The sequence below is a fragment of the Equus caballus genome, chromosome 9 (assembly GCF_041296265.1).
Source record: "Equus caballus isolate H_3958 breed thoroughbred chromosome 9, TB-T2T, whole genome shotgun sequence".
Taxonomy (NCBI): Eukaryota; Metazoa; Chordata; class Mammalia; order Perissodactyla; family Equidae; genus Equus; species Equus caballus.
The window spans coordinates 1,145,240-1,164,255 of record NC_091692.1 but is presented as its reverse complement, the minus strand read 5'-3'; the positions used below and the strand labels follow the sequence as shown (position 1 = coordinate 1,164,255).

Here is a 19,016-nt window from a genome sequence, read left to right as displayed (position 1 = left end):
TGACCCATGAGAGCCGCAAACACTTAGGACTGTTATACTTCTAAGGGTTATGTTTCTAAGTAAAGAGTTTAACATGATTGAACGTAAAATGTTAAGCTTTACATGGATGACTTGCTCCGAATGCAAATGATCTGAAGGAACTTCTGGAGTGTCATGTTTAGAAAACTCCTTTCTAACCATTTTTGTGACGCACTTGATACTTCCTTTCAGGGAGTTATTTTCTTTTTACACAAAAGCCAGACCCATAACCAACATTTTTTCTAATCTGGAGTACTCTGTCACAGAAAAATGAACAAAACTATGGGGCTGATTTCCCCATATGACATCAGCATACCGAAAATGAGCTAAACACATCAGGATCCTACCTCACTCTCAAAGAACAACTGATGAAATACCAGTGTGAAACAAATTAGATGGATTTAAAAAGAAATAGAATCTCAAAGAGCTTATCTTCTTCTCATAAAATTCTTAAAAGTGAAAATTAAGACACAAAAAGAAAAACAAGATGTATTAGCTTTAATAAAAAAGATATTAATTATTTTTATTAAAAGTTTACTAAGTTTGCTCTGGGCATTCTGAACACTTGATCTGCATTTTCTCATTTAGTTCTTACAATTATCCTATGAGTTAGTCACTATTATGTTCATTTTAAAAATAAGAAAACAAGGCTTGGTGACATTGAATGCAATTTGCAAGGTCACATGGTAAGGTAAACGTACAGACGGAATTCAAACTTCTCTTGGTCTGATTTCAGAGACAATCCTTTTAATTACTATAGGAAATCACACATCTACAAAAGGACTAGCATGCACAGGAGATTACATAACATAGCCATGTGAAAACAATTCATTCATTAAATAATCCATCTTTTATCGCACGCCTACTATGAGCCAGGCACTGATCTAGGCTCTGGCAATACACTAGTGAACAAAACTTACAAAAAAATCCTTGACCTCACAGCATTTGCATTCTAATGGGGGAGACTGGAAAGAAACAAGAAAGAAAAGTAAAATATACAGGATGCAACCCAGTGATAAATGGTAAGGGGAAATAATAAGGCAGAGAAAGGATGAGGCCAGAGAGGAAATGGAACACGTGGGATTTTAGATAACGGGAATGGTTTTAGCTTCCAGTCTGACTGCGGTGGGGATCCCTGAAAGGTCTTGAGCAGTGGACGGGGGTAATCTGACTTACATTTTAACAGGATCACTCTGGCGCTTGCTCTTGAGAATCAAGTGCAGTGGGCAAGGGAGCAGCAAGATTCAATTTCTGCAGTTAGTGGCATAATTTAGGTAAAGATGCTGTGGCCTGGACCACAGTGGGAGTAATGGAGGCAGGCAGAAGCAGTACAATTCCTGACATATTTTGAAAGGAGAAACACAGAGTTTCTTAAAGGACAAGATAAAGGTGTGAAAAAAGAAAAAGGTCAAAGATAACACCTAGTTTTCTGGCCCCAGAAACTGGAAGAATGAGGTGGCCACTCACTGAGAAGGAGAAAACCATGGGAGGAACTAGTGTTTGGTGTTTTTCTGGTGGGGGTGAGAGGTGGATACTGTTACCAGGAGTTCATTTATTTGAGTGCTAAGTTAGAGATGCCTTTTAAATATTTAATTGGAGATTCAAGTCCAGTCGGATATACACACATGGAATTCACGGGCAGTTGCAGGCTGGAAGCATACGTTCCATACGGGTGAGCAGAGACAGGATAAAGCTGGCTTCTGATAGGAACACGGACAGTTCAATCAGAGTAACACAAAATCACAGATTCTGGCAGTGGGTATAAGCAGTGGTGGAAGATTAAAAAAGATCTCTTGTGAGTGCTATAATTTTCTTAGTGAGATAGGAAGGTTCACCAACTGAGAGAATAGTATCGAGGAAAACGGAGAGAGAAGGAAGTATGAAATATTTGGATAGGGGAGTTGTAAAGAGAATAGACTAGGGAAACAGAGAATAATTGTTCGGCAGCATTCATGACCATGAATTTAAACTGAGATCAGTTTCACTACGTGGTGTGTCTTTCTTCTCCAGCCTTACTCAGTTGTGTGCATGCAGATACCGAGGTGGCAGTTGACTTCACCAGAGTTTTGGTATCACCAGGTGAATATAAAAAGCAGAGAGAAACATAAGGAAACTTTGGGGATGCATATATATATATATAAGGGAGTGATTTTTTAACTTGCCATGGTATTTACGTCACGTAAGGAAGGAAGCAATAGCATTATGGGATGAGGATAAGGTGATAAGATCAATTTAAGATCTACTCTTAAATTCTGATGTGGTCAAAGGATATTAGGAATCATGATACTAGCAGGAATGAGCTGGAAAAATACTCAGTGGTCACATAGTATTCAAAATTGAGATTTGTAAGAGCAATGTCAAGGGTATACCCATGGAAGTGAGTCTCAGAGTTAGGAAGGAATATGAAATTGGAGAAGAGATCCAATAACTGAGAGCCTGGAACATTAGAAATATTATCTGCATGAATACGGAGATGGCCAAGAATTAAACCAAGGGTGGTATCGAAGGGAATGGAACTGAACCAGGAGATAAAATCATCAAAGAAGAGAGAGAATGACCTGAGGATTAGGAGATGGTTACAGCAAGGAGGGACAGTGCCTGGAAAGGTCTGACAAAATCAGTCAAAGCTGGAAGTTTGTATGGAGGAGGGTAGAGGAATGATCTTGAAGTGGCATCAAAAAGAACAAAGGGAGGACATGCACCATGACTCCAGCCCTAGTGGTAGAAGGAATATGGAGGAGAAAACAGCCACCAACTTGAAGGAATGGAGAGGAAAGAGTCTAATCAATGGAGAGACCAATTTTAGTTACAAAAAAGAATGTAAAGGGAATATTCTCAAAATAGGTTGATTATTAAGGGGATTTTTCTGATGACTGACTATGATTGCCTTGGAACTTCTCTGGAGTGAACAGTTTCAGACGACAGGGAAGGGAAGGAAATGGAGACAGAGATGACAAAGTACAAGTACATGGGAATTGGAGTCCAAGGGGTGAGGGATGTCTTGTCTTGTGCTTCTTGTGGTAACAGAAATGGATGGAAAAGGGGTCCAATCAAATTGGACCTCAGATCCCATGACATTGGGTATAAGAGACTATTACTACTTAAGAGTATATTTAAGGGAATTAAAGAACATGGCTTAAGGAGAAGACAGAGAGTGAAATCATAGAGGGGAAACAGAGGAAAAAGGTACAGTGGTAGAAAGGACATCTTCCCATAACCACCTTTACTTAAATTTTTGTTGCTTTTCCACTGCCTACAAGATAATTCCACATTCTTCAGCAAGATAACTGAGACCCTTTATACAGAAGTCCTTGGCCTTCCTTTGTAACATTATCTCCCATTTCTTTTCCTTGTGTGACCTTTCCAATCACCGAAAAATTTGCTTATTCAGTCCTTAAGGTCTCTGCATTAACCGTCCTCTCTCTGGAACTGCCATTCCCTCCCTGGGGTGTTGGGTGGACGTCAAGCAGACTTGATGTGACTGCTCAAACGTTACTTTCTCTATTAATTCTTTCCCTCAAGGGTGCTGTGAACGTGTGCTCTCTTCTTAGGAGCACACAGCTCTTTGTGCATCCTCCTATCACAGAAATTGCATTTTATTGTCATCATCCTTTGGAAAATCTCCCCAAAATACTTTGAATTCTTTAAAGACTAAACTTGTACATCATTTATCTTAGTGTCTCCAGTTCAAAGGCATTGCCTGGCACACAGTAGACGGTTAATCTTTAAACGAGTTGAATGAACAGATCAGTTTCCAGGGAGTGGAGGACTAATTTGAATTTGGGTAGTAAACAACAGAATGTAATTTCCATGTAAATATGGCTCAGAAGTTTTTTTTTTTCCCCCCTCAGCTTTATTGAGGTTTGGTTGACAAATAAAATTTTAAGATATTTAAAGTATAAATCGTGGTGATTTGATACATGTATACATTTTGAAAGGATTTTCCTCCCATTAAGTTAATTAACACATCCATCATCTCACCTTTTTTTCCTTTTTTCATGAGAACACAAGTTCTACTCTCTTATCAAATTTCAATTGTACAATATGGTGTTATCAACCACAGTCACGATGTTGTTCACTAGATCCTCAGATCTCATCTTACAACTGACAGTTTGTACCATTTCACCAACTTCTCCCTATTTCCCCCTAGCATTTTTTTTATGATTGTCATGCAAAGAACGGGAATGGAAAGAGACTGAGATGAGATGAGAGAAGAGCTAGGAGGCCACTTACGTGGCTTCAGACAGTGGAACTAAAGTGCCCAACATTGACAGTCACTCAATGCTCAATAAATGTCAGCAAACCTTGTGTTCACAGGTAAGGAAAATAGGACACGGTCCAGAGGAAATTGCTGGGGAATGCAGAACAAGTCTATTTTAGTAACTCCGATGGGAGGATGAGGCATTACAATGATTGGAAGGAGTAAGAAGTGAGTGAGATGCTCAGAAGGTCAGGCAGTGGGGAATCAAAAGACACAGGAGTTCAAGTTACTGAACAACAGGCTTTTCTTTTTAAAGATGCCACTTTGAGTGAAAAACCAACGAAACATGGCTATTGGGGATCAAGTAACGAGGATGTTCTAGTCACAGGCAGAAATAAAAAACAGAAAGAAAGAGGGAGTTATTTACAAAGACATGTGGGGACTATGAGAGTATTGAGTATGTAAAATAGGCAGAAGACTTCCAGGATTGTGTCTCAGAGGACACTCAGGTGAGAGGAAGGCAGGAAGAGAAGGAGCCTCAGGCATTTTCAGATATCAATCATCTAACACCAGCTCTAGAGAGAATTTTTCTGTGATTTCAAATCAGAGACACCTCTGCTAAGATACAAATCTGATGTCAATGAGGCTCATTGTAACCACGAATAACATGCAAAATGGTAGAAGGGCAGGTATATGTTGCTTCTGGGCATGCTCACACTCAGAAAATATGCATAAAGTTTGGCTGGAATGTGCTATCAGCGGGCTAGAAGTAAAAGCAATTTTTCACCAAGAGCAGACCTAATCACAAAACAAAGCTCTCTGGAGCAGCCAAAGGACCAACAAAAAACAAGTCAGTGGAACCAAGAGCAGAAGACTCAAGAGTTGGCGCTCGACGTCACCAGGAACAGCTACAGCGGCGGCTGAGATCAGCAAGACAACACCACTGATTCAGAAAAGACCTCTAGACACTGTTGTCTTCTTTTGTCAAAACAGATACAATTTCTGGGTCAGAAAGTCCCAGTGTGGGCTTACAGGTATTGTGTCTTGTTTTATTCTTCAGAAAAAAAAAATCCAACCTGAATAACCTTCCTCCTTGTGGACCATGTCTCCTTCCCCAGAAAAAAAGTACCCTGGCCTTTTTCCTAGATAAACACGTAGGAACTCATTCTTTCCCTCTTGGTCAGATAAATATGGCTTTTAGTCATCCATCAACCTTTTGGACTTAGTTGAATTATTAAAAGCCCTTCAAATCTCTCACAGGAAAATAGTCTTTTAGTCACAAATTTTTTTCTTTTTGGCTAGTAAGAAGAATACAAAAAAACCAAAAGGTCAAACAGCAACAGCAAAAGTCATCTCATTTCATGTATCTCTGCTCTTCAGATCAATCAAGCTTTTCCTCAGCAGCATTTCCAAGGGTGGAGTCACTCCTTGTCTCAGGAATAAGGTAAGGCATTAGAAAAAAATTAACATGATCAGGATATGAACCTATGACCTATTGAATTCGCCACGGCACTTTTAATCAGAAATACTGGCCGAGAGCTCCAACTAATTACCATTTTTCAGATGATTGGCAATAATATAATTAAACCTTACTTGCAGCTTCACAATAGTTTAAGAGGGTAAGTTGTTGAATAAAGTCCTACCTTGTGATTTGAATCCCACTAGGAACAAAGTCGTTGGCACATGATGAGTTTTAGACAATTAAAATGCACCAGACCTCTCTCCTAATGATGAAAAAAACAACTGCTCCTGTAACTTATCATTAATTCACATCATTCAAGGTTCTCAATTGTCATATGCCTTGATCTTATCACCACGCAGGCAACAAAGGAGAAATCAGCCTCCTGGTTCTCAACAAAGAAACAGTACTTGCTCGTTTTGCAAGATCTTGTGTGTTGAGTTTGTGGCTTTCCACTCTATCTCTAATCTTCTTTCCTTTGTCTACTCCAATACAATTCCAGAATGCTGAACTGTATACTATGAAAGATAATGCATTATTTATAATTTGCTGGTCACAATCATGTCTTTATAATTTACTCCAAGCCTTTTCCCCTCTATGCGTTTTCATATGCTGTTCCCTCTGCTGACAACATATCTTGAATGTTAAATGAATGACTATATAATATTTCATACATAAAAATTACTATAAATAATTCTAACACTTATAATCCTATAAACCTATTCAACTCTAGAATATCACCGGCGCCACTGAATCTATCTCTGGTTTCTCTCTCATCACACCTTCAGCTGCCCCACTTTCTCCAGATGTACTCACGACCCCGAGTTATGAATTTCTCATTCCCTTGCTTATATTTTGATATTTTTATCAAATTTGTATGTTTAAATAAATTATAACTTTATAAAGATGGTATCATTCTATATGTTTGTTGCCTTCTGAAACTTCCCAAAACTCGGCATTTTTTTCCAATATATATCTTTCCACTTGCCTCTTTGTCAGTCTTCTTATTAATCTTTTAAAACAAAACTCAAAATCACCTCTTCCATGAAGGTTGCTCAACTCCCCAGGTAACTTTATTTCCTCTGTGTATCCTTGATCTTTTGCACATAATGGATTGTTACACATATCATAATTGCCCTGACAGCTTCTGATACATAGCAGCTATTAATATTTACTTGTAGGTTAAATGGCTGACAGAACAAATTTGAGCAGATTCATAACGTTAAATATTTAAATATGTAAATTTGAAATACCTAAATCCATACCTAGAAACAACATTCAGAAATCACCATCAAATCTTTGATTAGCGAAATTTCTCCAGTGCTTAATAGATAGGATGGGGCTGCTTAAATCTCAGTCCTCGCTGGCTATCCATACAGCTGGCTTTGCCAGTTGAGAAGCTAAAGGGATGTGTGAGAGTCAGCCTCCAAGATGGCCCCAATAACCCCCAGTCCTGGTATTTACACCCATGTTTCCATCAGCTTGCTGTGGCAGAACGTGGTAGAAGTGATGGTATCTGACTTCCACGGTTAGGTTATAAAACACATCATGACTTCCATCTTTGTTCTTTCATATTCTCATTCCCCACCCTGGAGATGTTGGCTGCCATGTTGTGTAAACAGCCCTACGGAGAGGCCCATATGGAGAAGAACTGAGGTTTCCTGCCAACAACCATGTGAATGAGCTTGGAACTTTCTTCTCCAGCCCCTACAGACAACTGCAGGCCCAGTTAATAATTTCACTGCACAGTCACGAGATACCTGGAGCCAGAACCACCCAGCTAAGCTGCTCCTGGATTCCTGACCTTCGGTGCAGTGTGAGCCAATACATGTTTGTTGTTTGACATTGCTAGGTTTTGGGGTGATTTTTACGCAGCAGTAGATCAGTAATATGAGATAGCTCAGCACTCTAAGTCCTCTGCATTTGGTTAGGATTAGGAGATAGGAAGGAAAAAATGAAAAACCTTAGTAGAAAAGGGGTCTACTCTGAATTACTTGTTTGCATAAAAACCCTGAGATGAAACGGGATCTTAAATACGGTCCAGTCCAACTATCTCTACACACCCTGACAGGGATGGCAGTAACCCTGTGTCTGAGGAAGAGCCTGTGATGGAAATGTGCAGAGATGGGAACGCCAGCTATTTCCCTGCCTTACGTCTTCTTTCAAATGCCTGGAACCTGGCACCCTGGTTGCTCCTCTGCTGTCACTCTCTGTGCACTTCCCTGAAGAGAGGGCCACTCTCTCGGTGACCAGAAAAACCTGTGGTCCCTGTTAGAGGGCCAGAAAGGTCTATAGACAGGTGTTGAAAAGAACAAGAATGCAATACTGCTTATTGAGCATCTAGTATGAACCAGGATGATTTCATGGAACTTGTCATTGAAACTTGGTGGTCTACGCTTTCTTACTCTCTTCCACTGATAACCCTTGGCTGCCCACACAAGGCAGAGTGGGGATCTGCCCCGTGTCCTGGCTGCCCAGCTCCAGACAGAAGTCGGAGCTCAGCTGCACTCTGCACGACAGAAGCCGAGAGAAACTGATCTTGGGCATTCCCTCACATCCTTTGCTGCCATGTCGATGCTCCCATTGAGCCGCCAGGTCCTCCAGGGCTCGGTGCTCCTCTTGCCTTCCCCCTGCCCAACCTGCCTGTCCTCGACACTACACCTCGGCTTGGCTGCTCCCAAGGGCCTCACGCTTCAGAATAATTCCCTGGCCCCTCGCCCAGATGCTTCCCCTACTTGAGTCAGACATAGTTTGACTATGAAAAAAAATTTTTATTGCATTCATTTATTAGTTGCTTACCATATACGGGCAAATATAATGCAATGAAGTTACGATTATGAATAGCATTTACATGTATGTTGGATAAGTATTGTTTTATTTAATGGAAATCTAATCTACCTTCACATATGCTCAAACCTTTAAAGTGTTTTGTTGTATCCAGCACTATTAATGTTGTCCCAAGACTAGAAGAATTAAAGGAAACAAAAAGTTTTTATAAAGTGCTATAAAAGCAACAGCAAGAAATATCAGTTAATATTCACAGGTACTTTACGTGTATTAACTCGTCTATATCTCACCATATTAGTTAAGTTTTGTTACTGTCCCCATTTTACATATTAGGAGATGAAGGCTTTGATGGCTTGTGTGATTCAGCCGAAGTTACCCCGTAAGTGGTAGGAACTGATTTAGACTCCCACACAGTCTAGACCCACAACCAAAAGCTTAGTGCACTGAGGAAATGGATTTCTCTACTTTTTTCTTGGCCCTGAACATCTTCTCCAGGCTCCAGACTGTGGATCCCAGAAAACAAGGGCCACCGTGTGAGGCCACCTGTTCAGAGTCGGCTGTGGTAAGAGCTCTTTCCAGGAATCCATAACAAGAGTCTACACCTTTTACCCACTGAATTAATGCCTGACTTAATATTTTAAAATGTACTTCCTCAGGATAATTCTGGCTGTTCAAAAAGTTTTAATCATCTTCATTGCTTCTAATTTTTGATTAAGTCTAAAAGCCTTGTAGCAAAGACAATATTTTCAAAAGAAAAGGACAAAACAGTACCGCTACAATTAGGAGAGCGGTACAGGACGCAGACTTTCATTTTTAAAATTACTTTTCCAAGCTTTTCTTCTGCCATCGAGGAGGGTATGCTGGGAATGCTGGCATTGTCTGTTTGGACGTGGTGAGGTATGAACGCCACTGGGGTACCTATTAAGGCACAAACACTGAGCACTCAAAAGATAAGGAAAACAGCCACCTAGGAGCTCTTCCAAAAATCAGTATTTTCAAAGATACTCTACTACCAACATTTATAGTTTTTAATTTAGTAAGCACTTTAATAGAATTAAAACAACTTAGGTCTATGTCAGCCAGGTAAAGTGGACACCCTGAGAAAATATTTGGATAAACAACGCCAAAGTACATGTTATATTCCTTCAGGCTACAGTCTGGATATGAAGCGTGCTTTTTAGTGAATTAGAAGGTCTTCACTAAATTCAGAAAAGTCTTGCTAAGAAAATCAAGTTTACATGTGGCTAATTGCACCACGATATGAACAAGGATTTTTTTCCATCTCCTGTTGAGTCTAGCTGGGGGTCTGAGAGCATCCTCAGCTCTGTTCCACGTCATTTATTCGTGTGTGGTCTATCTGCACTATACTTTTCCTCTGGGTGGCTCGAGTTGATGACCAGGGTGATTTTGGAGGCTTAATTCCCTCTCTGAAACTAGAGTAAAAGAGACCATTTTAGTGACCGCTTAAACAAAAATAATCATATAATAAATTGCAAACTCATTTTTCAGCAACTGATTAGAAGTGTATGCCCTTTGACAGTCTGCCATCTAGAAGCACTATTTATCCAGTCATAATTCTATGTAGGCCTGGTACAGCAATTCTGGTATTGTGTGCTATTATCTTCAGACCAGCAGCAAGTATGTGATACATATTCTTTTAAAAATTACTAATTATCTATTTTGTGCCAGGAACTATTTATAGAATTATTGAACTATTGATAAATAATTTATCTAACATGTAATTGATTCTTTTCTACTGTTTGCCAGACAAAGTTCTAGGGGTCTCTAAAGATAAATTACCCAGGTCATTTGTTTTTAATTGAGGAATCGAGAGTTTAGTTCACCGATTCTGAGCTCTTTGGGACTCACAAGATCCTCAGAAAATCTGAGAAACTATGGAATTCCTCCCAGGAAAAATGAATGCATTAAAACTGTATTACACACGATTGCAAAGTTAGTTTTACTCTGCTTAGGTCCTTTAAGACAAACCAGATTTAAAATCCTAACTGAGCTATTATCTGTATAAAACTTAGTAAACTACTAACCTCTCCATGATTCAGCTTCTTTATTTGTAGTGAGTCCAACAGCATCTACTTATAAGGCTGTGGGGGTGGGGGGGTTGTTAAATCATATCATGGCTATAAGACATTTTTCCTAGTACCTAGTACATAGTTCAGTGCTTCAAGAGTGGTGACTAATAATTACTATGGCATTACTGCTACTGTTACTATTCCTTTTCCTATAATTAATAGACTTTACAAACTTTTGAGTCAGATACTAAATTTCCCCTTTCATATGAGAAGAAACTGAAGTGTAGTTTCTTGGTTCATCCAAGGTCAGAAACCTATGAAGTATTAGAATGGGAATTTACATAACCATTCTGACTTCACCAAAACTAGAGTGCCAACCAGTTAAACATGGTCTCGATGCAAAAGTTTGAGTGACAAGGTTGGGAACTATGTTAAGATCAAGCTTTGGAGGGTCTTGAAAGCTAGGTCTAAGAGTTTGCTCATGGCATAGGAGGCAGTAGAGAACTGTGAAAGTTTAATATCAAAATGATGCTGCTGTAGGAAACCTTGGCATCAGTATGCAGCTGTGACTCGGGTGGGGAAGTGGCTGACGGCAGAGAAAGCAGCTGGAAGACCACGTCCGTAGTCACAGTTACCGGGTGATGCGGACCTAAACTAAGGCAGTGGAGGAGGGAACAGAAGACAGGAGTCCCTGAGGCTGGACAGGAAAATAACTGAATGATAGAAATAATTTTTTGAGTTTTGCTATTTCCCATTAAGTTAGAGTTGATGATAACACTTCAACACCAAAATCTATGTAAAAATTGATAGCAATATTGAACCTAGATTTTTATTTTAATTTTTAAAGTACACTAAGTGGTTACGATCTTAAAAATCCATCCATTTAAGACCCTTATAGAAATATTTCAAATTATTTTCACGTGGCATCTGAAATTGGCTTTTTGCCACAATTTTTTTAGCTTGGCCAGATTAGCAAGAAACGGTAAAAAATATTTGAAAAAGGTTTCATTCACTTGCTTGTGCCAGCATATCTAGATGTAATTCCACATGTACAGGGCGCTATCCTTCAAGCAATTCTTCACTGACGTGAGCTTATCCTATAACCAAGTGCGGGAAGGCTGACTGGAACGCCGCTGGCGTGGTGCTGCTGATACGAGAGCTGGCTCACAACAGTGACACAGGTGGGTCCTGCTGAGCAAGGGCACTGGGCCTACTGGGACGCAAAGAGGCAGAACCAGAAAAGGAACCAGCTCTGTAGACAGCAGACACAGCTGCAGGCTCAGAGGCAGTCTTCATGAGCAGCCGTGGAGGGACGCCTCTGCTGCTATCAGTGTATCCATTAAAACCCTCACAAAGCTGGAACCCGGTACACGCCTGCACAGGAGAACAGTAATCCACAAAGTAACTAATACCTTTAGTTCATAAAATTCCTGCTTTTTCAGCCTAAATATTTGGGCACCAGAAATGTTTTTGATTTTACATTGGAGATCCCCGTCCCTTTACTTACTAAAGCCAATCGCGAGTGTGTATCCCATGGAAAAGTCGGGAGAGTATCTTTTAGGTTGGGAAAGGAAGCAGCCTGAGGAGCTGGGAGGGGCTGGGGCTCATTTGGGCGCCTGGACAGACTCAGGTAGGGACGTGGCTCATTTCCACTTCCCAAAGGAAAACGAAAATTGGGGAACAGTTAGGTTAAAAGGACCAGCTCTTGAGGTCCAGACTACAGTCCCCCACAGAAGGGGTGTACAGACTCCAACATGAGGGATGTAACAGGGGAAACTGACAGGAATGCAAGTGAAAGATGTCACGGAAAGACCTGAAAAGACTCAGTTGTGAATTGAGTCACCAGGGTGGGTGTGCGTGGCTCTCAGAGGAAACTCGCACAGCAAATTTCTTTGCACCTGGATATGTTTACATGCGCAGAAGCGACTGCCTTACCTTCACGTATGACTGCTTGTTTCCTGAGAGGCAGGGGCAGATTAAAGAACCACAGAATTTGAAAGTTGTGAGGAGGATAAAATTTTAGTTGTTTTCCGAATTTTGCTTCTTCTAGTTCATTGCCACCCGATAATTCCTTTTAGTCACGTTATAGACCTGACTGTTTGGGTATGAAGAATTTTCTATTTTCAGAAAAAAATAATCCTCTATACCCAAGTACTTGTATAGAGATTTATTAACAAATTTGTTTTTATAAAACATCAGTATATAAATCAAACAACAGCAAATGTAGTAAAGAAGCCATAATGACTTAAAGCCTCATTCAGAACTCCCAATGTTGTTCCCTAATTGAAGGATTTCCCTAGAAAAACCTGTTCTTTTTCCTCCTCATTTTTCTGAGGAAGACTGGCCCTGAGCTAACATCCATGCCCATCTTCCTCTACTTTATATGAGGGACGCCTGCCACAGCATGGCTTGTCGAGCGGTGCTACGTCCACATCCGGGATCCGAACTGGCGAAACCCAAGTCACCGATGGGGAATGTGTGAACTTAATGTCTGTGCCTCTGGGCTGACCCTGAGAAAAACCTGTTCTTGATCAACAAGGTGGGGTTTTTTAAATATTAATTTTTTAAAGGAGGCTTTTCATTTTTTGTTTTTTTCTAAAGCAATCTTCCTTTCTCATTCTCCCCCACCTGCCTTTTTTCATGAAGATAATCAATAGTAAAACCAGAACAAAACATAAAGACAATTATCAACTTAACAGCTTAACATAATCATCTACTTTTTCAGCAGGCTTCGTATTACATGGTCATGTAACATATATGTGTATGCACACACACACATACAGACATATATACATATATATACATTTATCTATAACTAATATAGCTATTGATGCCAATGATAAAAGTTAAATGCGTTTGAATTTCTGCAATTCTCATTTTAGAATAGTGATCGGAGCTCATATTTGTGTTCTAAGGGTAATCAAAGAAATGTACAATTTTATTCATGCAATAAATTATCCCTTATGTGTGAAAAGAACTAAAACGCAGAATCACAAATTTTGTAATTACTTGTGCAGTCAACAATAGTGAGGGTCAGGTGAACTGATCCATCAAAAATATTTCAGTCAAGCAGTGGACTTAAAAACATACATTTATATAGTGCATACAAACAAAGCCACGAGGTTCATGCTTGACCTGGTGTTCACACAGCAGATTTTGAAACATGTTTCTGGGTCTTGCAAAAGGCTGTGGAGGTCACCTAAGTGTCTTCCTTATCTATCTTTTTTGGTGTGTGTGAGGAAGATTGGCCCTGAGCTAACATCTGTGCCAATCCTCCCCTATTTTGTATGTGCGACGCCTCCACAGAATGGCTTGATAAGTGATGTGTAGGTCCACACCTGGGATCCGAACCTATGAACTCCGGGCCTCCGAAGTGGAGTGCACGAACTTAACCACTTTGCCGCTGGGCCAGGCCCCTTATCTATTTTTTTAAAATTTGCCTTCAGAGTGGTGAAACCAAAACAGAGGATGAAAAGGAAAGCAAAAATAAAAGGCTATTACTTTTTTTAAAACAATAGAAATGCTGTTCATCTCGCTGTGATTTATTCAACATATTGTGTAATTAAAACTCATTTTTAATGATTTCAGCATAGGTGTAGCAAAATACTTGTCTCATTTTTATTTAGTAAACAAATATTTGAAAGGCCGGAGTTTTAGCTTTGGAATTGGCAGAATACTCTGTTGGCAATGGGCTTATGAATTTCAAATGCTCTGAAGAATGTTTTCTTTCTAGGATACAAGAGTTGGAAGGAAACCATAACCTTAAGGTCTTGACAAATTTGTGTATGTGTGTGTTTTTTGTAAGTAAAGCAATGAATAAAGCACCTATGTTTCATGATTTTTACAGACTCTATGAAAATAAATTCATATAATAACTTCAATGTAGTCCTGGAAATTTCTTCCAGCAGACAGGAAAACTTAAAAATGTATTAGAAATGTTGACTTTAAAAAAAAGGAAAGGCATGTAAATTCCTGATTTTGAGATTTCTTTTAGTACTAATTACATTTTTTTATCGAGATTCATAACAGTTTACATCATTGTGAAATTTCAGTTGTACATTATTTCTTGTCTGTTACCACATAAGTGCTCCCCTTCACCCCCTGTGCCCACCCCAACTCCCCTTCCTCTGGTAACCACTGAACTGTTTTCTTTGTCCATGTATTTGTTTATATTCCACATATGAGTGAAATCATCTGGTGTTTGTCTTTCTCAGACTGGCTTATTTCACTTAAAGTAATTCCCTCCAGGGCCATGGATGTTATTGCAAATGGGATAAATTTGTCTTTTTTATGGCTGAGTAGTATTCCATTGTACATATATACCACATCTTATTTATCCAATCATCAGTTGATGGGCACTTTGATTGTTTCCATGTCTTGGCTATTGTGAACAGTGCTGCAATGAACACAGGGGTGCATATGTTACTTTGGATTGTTGATTCCAAGTTGTTTGGGTAGATACCTAGTAGTGGGATAGCTGGGTCATAAGGTAGTTCTACTTTTAGTTTTTTGAGGAATCTCCATACTGTTTTCCATAGTGGCTGCACCAGTTTGCATTCCCACCAGCAGTGTATGAGGGTTCCCTTCTCTCCATACCCTCTCTAACATTAGCTATTTTTAGTCTTATTGATTATAGCCATTTTAACAGGCATAAGGCAGTATCTTAGTGTAGTTTTGATTTGCATTTCCCTAATGATTAGTGATGTTGAACATCTTTTCATGTGTTTATTGGCCATCTGTATATCTTCTTAGGAAAAGTGTCTGTTCACATCCTCTGCCTAATTTTTGGTCCGGCTGTTTGTTTTTCTGTTGTTCAGTTGTGTGAGTTCCTTATATATTATGGAGATTAACCCTTATCAGATATAAGATTTGCAAAAATTTTCTCCCAATTGGTGGGCTGTCTTTTGGTTTTGATTCTAGTTTCTTTTGCCTTGCAGACGCTCTTTAGTCTGATGAAGTCTCACTTGTTTATTTTTTCTTTTGTTTCCCTTGTCTGAGAAGACATGGTATTCGAAAAGATCCTTTTAAGTTCTGTGTCAAAGAGTATACTGCCTATATTATCTTCCAGGAGTTTTATGGTTTCAGGACTTATCTTCAAGTCTTTGATCCATTTTGAGTTTATTTTTGTGTATGGCGTGAGATAATGGTCTACTTTCATTCTTTTGCATGTGGCTGTCCAGTTTTCCCAACACCATTTATTGAAGAGACTGTCTTTTCTCCATTGTATGTTCTTGGGACTTTTGTTGAACATTAGATGTCCGTAGATGTGCAGTTTTATTTCTGGGCTTTCAGTTTTGTTCCATGGATCCATGTGCCTGTTTTTGTACCAATACCATGCTGTTTTGATCACTATGGCTTTGTAGAACATTTTGAAATCAGGGATTGTGATGCCTCTGGCTATGTTCTTTTTTCTCAGGATTGCCTTAGCAACTCAGGGTCTTTGGTTGCCCCATATGAATTTTAGGATTCTTTGCTCTATTTCCGTGAAGAATGTCATTGGGATTTTGGTTGGGATTACACTGAATCTGTAGATTTCTTTGGGTAGTATGGACATTTTAACTATGTTTATTCTTCCAATCCATGTGCATGGAATCTCTTTCCATCTCTTTATGTCATCATCAATTTCTTTCAGTAATGTCTTATAGTTTTCATTGTATAAGTCCTTTGCCTCCTTAAATTTATTCCTAGGTCATTTATTCTTTTTTTTTGCGATTGTAAATGGAATTGTATTCTTGAGTTTTCTTTCTGAAAGTTCATTATCGGGGTACAGAAATGCAACTGATTTTAGTAAGTTGATTTTGTACCCTGCAACTTTACTGTAGTTGTTAATTATTTCTAATAGTTTTGCAATGGATTCTCTGTGGTTTTCTGTATATAAGATCATGTCTGCAAACAGCAAGAGTTTGTCTTCTTCACTCCTTATTTGGATTCCTTTTATTCCTTTCTCTTCCCTAATTGCTCTGGCCAAAATCTCCAGCACTATGTTGAATAAGAGTGATGATAGTGGACATCCTTGTCTTGTTCCTGTTCTCAGAGGGATGGCGTTCAGCTTTTCCCCATTGAGTCTGATGTTGGCTGTGGGTTTGTCATGTATGGCCTGTATTATGTTGAGGTAATTTCCTTCTATCCCCATTTTGTTAAGAGTTTTTATCATAAATAGCTGTTGGATCTTGTCAAATGCTTTTTCTGCATCTATTGAGATGATCATGTGGTTTTTAGCCCTCATTTTGTTAATGTGGTGTACCACATTGATTGATTTGCAGTTGTTGAACCATCCCTGTGTCCCTGGAATAAATCCCACTTGATCATGATGTATGATCTTTTTGATTTATTGCTGTATTCGGGTTGCCAATATTTTGTTGAGAATTTTCACATCCATCAGTGATATTGGCCTATACTTTTCCTTTTTTGTGCTGTCCTTGTCAGGCTTTGGTATCAGAGTGATGTTGGCCTTGTAGAATATGTTAGGAGGCTTTCCATCTTCCATAGTTTTTTGGAATAGCCTGAGAAGGATAGGTTTTAAATTCTCTCTGAAAATTTGGTAGAATTCCCCAGGAAAGCCATCTGGTCCTGGGCTTTTAGTCTTTGGGATGCTTTTGATTACTGTTTCAATCTCTTTCCTTGTGGTCGGTCTATTCAGATTTGCTATTTCTTATTGATTCAGCTTTGAAGGTTGTAAGAGTCTAAGAATTTATCCAGTTCTTCTAGATTGTCCATTTTGTTGGCATATAGTTTTTCATAGTATTCTCTTATAATCCATTGTATTTCTGTAGTACCCGTTTTTATTTCTCCTTTCATTTCTAATTTTATTTATCTGAGCTTTCTCTCTTTTTTTCTTGGTAAGTCTGCCTAGGAGTTTATCAATTTTATTTATCTTCTCAAAGAGCCAGCTCTGCGTTTCATTGATCCTTTCTACTGCCTTTTTTTGTTTCAACAGCATTTATTTCTGCTCTGATTTTTATTATTTCTCTCTTTCTGCTGACTTTGGGCTTTGTTTGTTCTTCTTTTTCTAATTCAATTAGGTGTAGCTTGAGTTTGCTTATTTGGAATTTTTCTTGTTTGTTAAAGTGAGCCTGTATTGCAATGAATTTCCCTCTTAATACAGATTTGTTGCATCCCATATGAGTTGGTATGGTACGATTTCATTTTCACTTGTCTCCAGATATTTTTTGACTTCTACTTTAATTTCTTGAATGATCCATTGCTAATTCAATAGCATGTTGTTTAGTCTCCACATCTTTGTCCTTTTCTCAGCCATTTTCCTGTAATTAATTTCTAGCTTTAGAGCATTGTGATCAGAAAAGATGCTTGTTATTATTTCAGTCTTCTTAAATTTATTCAGGCTTGCCTTGTTTCCCAACATATGGTCTATTCTTGAGAATGTTCCACGTGCACTTGAGAAGAATGTGTATTCTGCTGTTTTTGGATGGAATGTTCTATATATGTCTAGTAAGTCCATCTGGTCTAGCTTTTTGTTTAATTCCACTATTTCCTTGTTGACTTTCTGTCTTGATAGATCATCAAGATCTATCAAGTCAGAATTGTCTTGATGTGAATGGAGTGTTGAGGTCCCCTACTATTATTGTGTTATGATTAATGTCTTCTTTTAGGTTTGTTAATAGTTGCTTTATGTCCTTTGGTGCTCCTGTGTTGGGTGCATAGATATTCATAAGTGTTATTTCTTCTTGGTGGAGTGTCCATTTGATCATTATATACTGTCACTCTTTCTCCCTTTTTACCTGTCTTATCTTGAAGCCTACTTTGTCTGATATAAGTATTGTGAACCTGCTTTCATTTGCCATTAGCTTGGAGTATCGTCTTCCACCCTTTCACTCTGAGCCTGTGTTTCTCATTGGAGCTGAGATGTATTTCCTGGAGGTAGCATATTGTTGGGTCTTGTTGTTCAATTCATCTTGCTGCCCTGAATCTTTTTATTGGAGAATTCAATCCATTTACATTTAGGGTGATTATAAATACATGAGGGCTTATCACTGCCCTTTTACCTCTTGTTTTCCAGTTCTCCTGCATTTGCTTTCTTTCTCATCCTGTGTGTTTTGCTTTACCCATTGATTTATGTAGTTTTTAAGGATGTGTTTCTTTGTCTTCTCCTTATTTATTATTTGTGTCTCTGTTCTGCTTTTTTGTTTAGTGGTTACCCTGAGGTTTGTATTCAAAATCTCGTGGCTAAGATAGTTCCTTTTCTGATGGTCTCTTATTTCCTTAGACTAAACTGATTCAGTCACTTTCCTCTTTCCCTCCTAAGTTGTTGTTCTCACATCATATTCCATCTTGTGTTATGAGTTTGTGGTTAAAATGACAAGATTATTTTTGTTTTTGCTGTTTTCCTTCCCTTTGTCTTTAATGCTATACTTGAGTATTTGCTATCCTGCTCTGATTCTGTCTACCTATTTACCTCCTTACTCTGTGCTTTGTAATCCCTTTCTCTCTCCCCTTTTTTTTTTTTTTTTTTTTTCAGGTACGAGGGCTTCTTGAGAATTTCTTGTAGGGGGGGTCTTGTGGC

General features: G+C 38.9%; 1 protein-coding gene across 1 annotated transcript in view; it reads right to left on the bottom strand.

Annotated features, from left to right (window-relative positions):
- Positions 1-19,016, bottom strand: part of MMP16 (matrix metallopeptidase 16) — a 285,236-nt gene that overhangs the window by 80,076 nt on the left and 186,144 nt on the right. The window lies entirely within an intron of this gene.